The sequence below is a fragment of the Astatotilapia calliptera genome, chromosome 23, assembly GCF_900246225.1.
Source record: "Astatotilapia calliptera chromosome 23, fAstCal1.2, whole genome shotgun sequence".
NCBI classification, from domain to species: Eukaryota; Metazoa; Chordata; class Actinopteri; order Cichliformes; family Cichlidae; genus Astatotilapia; species Astatotilapia calliptera.
In genome coordinates, this window is record NC_039323.1 from 30287917 (window position 1) to 30293916 (window position 6000).

Genomic DNA, 6000 nt, shown 5'->3' on the forward strand with positions numbered 1-6000 from the left:
AGGCCATACATTTGTTGACAATAAGAAAAGAATCATCCAAAGATTGTGCGTAAAGAGATAAAATACGGGTGCTTGAAGCAGCCACGTCTCACGGATGCATTAGTTCAGTTACAGAGCACCGAGGCCTCTGTCGACTTCACAATCGAATGAAATACAGTGTCACCATGTGCTGACATTGGTAAGAACTCTTCTTATGCGTCATAAAGAACTGTTGGATTCTTCTGACAGATTCACAAAGCAAAGTCTCTTTGCAACTAAATGACCGTGTTATCCTCCATTTTTATGGCTGCACAGATTTAATCAATGAATACACTTTATTTCACATGCTGTAAATGAATTAGTCCACTGATGGTTACACCTCTAACGATGTAAGCATCACTTTTATATACTGACTGGATGAGTGCTTTTGAATTTTACCATTTCGAACAAAAGAGGTTATGCTGTTCATGAAGTAATCAAAGTAAAAACAATAAAACAGTGCATTTAAATGTGTGTGTAATATTCCCATTTGGCATTTAAAACGATCTGCAACGTTACAGTCTCTGTTCTAATCAGTCACAACTCATTTCCACTTCTTTCTGCTTTTCTTTTATAATCAAAGACAAGCAAGTCCTTTTGCACATGCACAGGCTCTGACCATGAAAATGTTCAGCATGAATCTTAATATCACTTAAGTGATAATTATTCTGCTCGCCACAAACCTGACTAACAAAATGGAATTCAATCAGAGCCTGTGCATAATGACAGTCATTATGAAAATAATGAATAAAAAAGTAATAATGACATCCCTATCTGCATTCATACCTTTTTTCTCACACATCTCCATGGTGATTGGAGTTCTTTTTCTCTTCCCAACTCTACATTCTGGCTGCCCCATGGCCGCTTTAATCACATTGTTTATGGTAAACCAAGCGTAGTGTGCTAGCTCTGTGCGTGGACTCATTTAATTAACCACTTGAGAGGTGTAGCCGAGTAGTGCAGCATTGGCTCCTGCAGTGGTGAGTGCAGGGTTATTGTTGCTGACCGGTCTGTCTCTATCTCTCTCTGTTGCCTCTTTGAAATCAGACCAATCTCCCTCAGAGCAGGAATTTGCTTTTTTTTATTTATTTATTTATTTATTTATTTATTTATTTATTTATTTATTTTACCACTAATGCAAATCAACATGTGACAATCAGGAACAATATAATTATAATAAAAAAATCTCTTCAGTGTTGTGGGAAGAACCGATGACACATGCTGGGATTAAATGATAAATCACAGACTCCTCTGCTTCAATCAGTTGTTGAAATTAAAATTCTTTTTTACTCTGACCAGATTAAGAATTGAAAGATTTCAAATGCCCAGACCGTAAATTGAAGTTTTTAAAACATATACATTTACAGTTCTTACACGTTCTTGGACATTGACGCAGTTTTCACAGGTTTACCTCCGTACCACCACCCTATTTGGCGTGATGCAGCTGGAGTGCAGACTCTCAGTTTTAATTCAAGGGGCTGAATAAAAACACTGCATTAATTTGGGGTGTGCAACGTAGTCTCAAAATTATATCTGACGATACAGAAAAAAATACTAGACTGCATTTTATCATTCAGCAAGCTGCTATTAGTGATGAGAGACTACCAAGTTCAAAGAGTGAATTTAGGGCCACAAGTTGCAAGCAGCAGTAGCAACTATATAGTATAGCTCTTCCACAGCATGTCTTTTATCCTGTCTTCCTCCTGTCACCCCAACCGGTCGGCAGATGGCCCCGCCCCGCCCCTCCCTGAGCCTGGTTCTGCCGGAGGTTTCTTCCTGTTAAAAGGAAGTTTTTCCTTCCCACTGTCGCCAAAGTGCTTGCTCATAGGGGGTCATATGATTGTTGTTTTGTTCTCTGTATCTATTTTGTAGGGTCTACCTTACAATACAAAGCGCCTTGTGGCAACTGTTGTTGTGATTTGGCACTCTATAAATAAAATTGAATTAAATTGAATTATCATGCAACAGTAGTGATGCAGCAATATGACACAACATAAATCAAATGTAAACACAAAAGTAGCTTGGGTACTGTTTTTCCTGGAAATTTTAAGTAAAAGCAGCTTCGTGTCATATGGCATGCAACCAATGAATGTTCAAGTCATCCTAGGTCGAGTCCTTTACTTCTGGGTTGCACTTCAGCAACTGCCAGCGTCTCGGCTTCATGGCCCTTCACAGTTTGGTTGTACTTGACAATGTGTTTTTGCCTCAAAACAAGTCTAATATTTCTGCCTTAAGTCAGAATTGTCACGTGGAGTGGTAGATAGGACCCAAGATGCAGCTTGTGACGAGAGTGAACTTTATTTAGTGAGGAGGATGAAAAACAGAAACGGTGAGGCGAGAATAAACTTAAACTGGAACAACTAACAAAAACAAACCTAAAACCAAAGCGAGAGAAGTAGGGAGACAGGGAGAGACAACAGAGGATGGGAGACAGGAGGGAATCACACCTGAGTGAAATCACAACAGACGAGGCAGGGGAAACGTAAACTGAACATACTCACATAAGACAAGGACCTTCAGAATAAAACAGGAAACTAACAGACACAGAGAACCAGACAAGACACTGAACTGAACAGACAGACTCACAAGCAGACACAGTGACACTATAGACAGACAGAGGGAACACAGAGAAGTGGGAGCAGTCAGGCACAAAACAAAACCCTAACGAATGGCAAACCGAACCCAAAGACATCCCAGAATAAACAAGAACACAGAATATTATAAAGAAACACAAAACACTGAGTCGTCAGACTCAGGACCATGACAAGAATGGATTTCTTGCGTATTTTGTAAACCATTGTGATGGTTCATCAACTGCTTGCACTCCGATCTCATTCTCAGGCATTTCTGGGCTTGTCTCATTGTAACATCACTGTTACAGTGTCATACTGGCATTATTGTGCACAATACGATATGGCACAAATGTAAATATGTTTAGGATAAATAATATGCTGATTTGTACCTCTTTGTAGAAAACCCCTTCTGGGCAATAACTGGCTAAAGTCTGGAGCCCTTGAACATTGTCAAAGAATGGGTGTCCTCTTCTGTAATGCTTTACCAGGCCTTTACTTCAGCTGGCTTTGGTTGTTGCCTGTTTCTAACCTTTCTGGCTTCAGTTTTGTAAGTGAAAATTCCTGATTTGGCCACTTCTGTATGGTACACTTATTTTCAGTTGCGACATAATGCAATATGCTTCAGATCATGATCTGCTCTAAGCCTTGCCCAGATTTGTTTCGCTTCCTTATTTGTCACAAGTTGATCACAGTGTCATCTATCCTAAGAAAACTCTTCTGGCTGCTTTAGATGTGTTTTGGTAAAGTCTGAGGCTTTGTGGCGTGATCTCTGTATTTTCTCTTATCGAATCTTATCTTTTTTAGACTTGGATAATGACAAGCCTTCCTCCTGAAACGTGTTTGTCGCTCTGGTGGAGAGTTTTCTGCAGCTGTGAACATCCACCATTGCTACAGTATCAACCACGGACCTCCAGGCCTCATTATTTCCTCTCAGAATGTACCACAATGGCTTATATGGACACTCCTAATGTTCTCTCGCTCTGAGGCATGGCCTGTTTCACTTGTTTTGAGAACTCCTTTGAATGTATGATCTGGATTAAGAACCACAGCTTTCCCATTCAAATGTCAGACTTGGAATAAACTACAGATCTTTTACCTGCTTAATTTTTAAAGCAGGTCTTCTGAAAAGCATTTCTAATTTCAGCAGAGCCCCTGAAAACAGTGGACTGTTTGTAAAAGTAGCTTCCTCAAGAGTTTAACACCTCCAATTACAGCTGAAAAGTCTATATTTAACATAGCACTTTGAGTTGAACATGTTTCAGTCCACAGCTGAGTAACAAAAACTTGTGTAACTGCCCAAACATTTCTAGGATAACTGTAAGTGTGTGCACCTGCTTAAAATTCAGAGGTTTTGTGTGTGTGCTGTCATTTGTAAGTGTGAGGATTTATCCTAGCTCACAGTGTGTGTGTGTGTGTGTGTGTGTGTGTGTGTGTGTGCGTGCGTGCGTGCGTGCGTGTGTGGTGGGCCATATCCTTGAGGTTTACTCTTTTGATTCAATAGCGCTCCACATGGATGGACTCAATCAGATACCTCAAACCCAGTGAAGAGTGATGTTCAATGGAGCTGAAGTTACACTACAGCTACTCCCCAGAGGAAAGACGGCCCGGTTTTCAGACAATGTTTAAATGTAGACACAGCAGAAAGCTAAATCTTAAGCACATAAACAAAGCTATTTTTACTTGTTGACACGATACAGCGCCATTAATTTCCTTAATTGTTGCCACTGGTGCAGAAAATCATTTTATGCCTGGGAAAAGACAAGTTTATATACAGTTTCCTACTTCATATACTGTAGTTGTGTGATTGTCAGTGAATGTGGAGAATTTCTTGCATGATTGGAGCATGCAAGAACCAAGGCCACATTTAAAATAAATTCTCTGTGGCTTTTTTCCCTATACTTTTCTGCTGTCAAATTGGCATTAAAGCAAAAGATTACAATGTGTATTTAAATCCTCAAAGGAGCTGCTCAGAGATCACGTCTTTTACTACCACAATCAGATGTACGGCTGCAGTTGGCCGTGCGATTCCGTCTCTTCAAACACTTCACTTGCACACAGTTCTTGAACAATAACAACAAAGGTCTGGGCAAAGAACTTGAAATGGCCAATAGGTTTGTGGCCCTAGAAGCCATTACTCCTTGAATACCTTGTGGATAATGAAACTGGGCCAGGGTAGAGCGGAGATGGAAAACTGTGCTGTTGGAGTGCACTGAGCCATTGCAAATTTCTGTTTGAACCCATAACACTGTAGCCATGTGACAAATGATAGCAAACACAGAGCTTGAGCCACTTGGAGAAGACTACAGTCAGCTGGATTCATTCTGAAAGTCCACCATACAAACACATGTCTCTATGGTGAGGTGAAATAAGGGCTAGAGAAAATCAATGTGTGTTGCTTTGAAACCTTTTTCTATGTATCTGACTAAAAGTAAAAAGTTTGTGAGCCAACACCATTTACCGTTATGGTAAATCATAACCTGCTGTTGCATTTACTTTTTTCCATAGAAGATAGAACCTCAGTAAAAGTTACCCTCACATATATTTATCAATTAAAATATTAAATAAAGCGGGTCAAATTGATGTCAAAATTGATTTTAGGTTCTTCCATTGCCCATAACCCACTTCATAACCATTTTCATAAATTGAAACTGGCCATCAGAAAACCACTATTTTCCCATTGGCCATTTTAAAGTGGTGTGTGTGCTGAGCCAGACACAAGCTACAAACACTGTTAAGTGAGTAGCTGAAGAATAATTACTTTCTGTCACGGTCCTGGGTTGTTTGACCCAGTGTTTTGACTTTTCTTATATTTTTTTCATTTATTTCTTGTCCGGTCGTCTGCTATGTTCACGTCATGTTTCTAGGTTTTTTATGTATCCACGTCAGAGCTTCCTGTTCAGGTTCAGGCTCACGTTCAGGGTTTTTTCATGTTAGAATCTTAGTTCACCCAGTCTAAGTTATTGTTTAGTTTCACCTTTGCCCTTTTATTTTTGTACTGTTAACCCAGCCTTAAATAAATGGCTCATCCTTATTTAAATCAAAGTTTTGTTTTGAGTGTCTGCACTTGGGTCCTCCTGCTCACTCCACACAGTCATCTTCAGCCCGACTGTGTAGAGTCTGAATGATTGTTGTTTTTTCTCTCTCTATGTATTATTGTAGGGTATACCTTACAATATAAAGCACCTTGAGGCGACTGTTGTGATTTGGCGCTATATAAATAAAATTGAATTGAATTGAACTTTCTAACTAGCTGCTCTCACAATCTTGTTAATTTTTTTGCTTTTTATTCACTCTTTCCTCTGGCTCTAAGTTTTTACTGAGCTTGTTTAACTTTTTGTTTTAAATTTTCCCTGAGACACTGATTAGATACTTATTATCTTAGATTTAAATGCAGTATTCAGCTTAGACA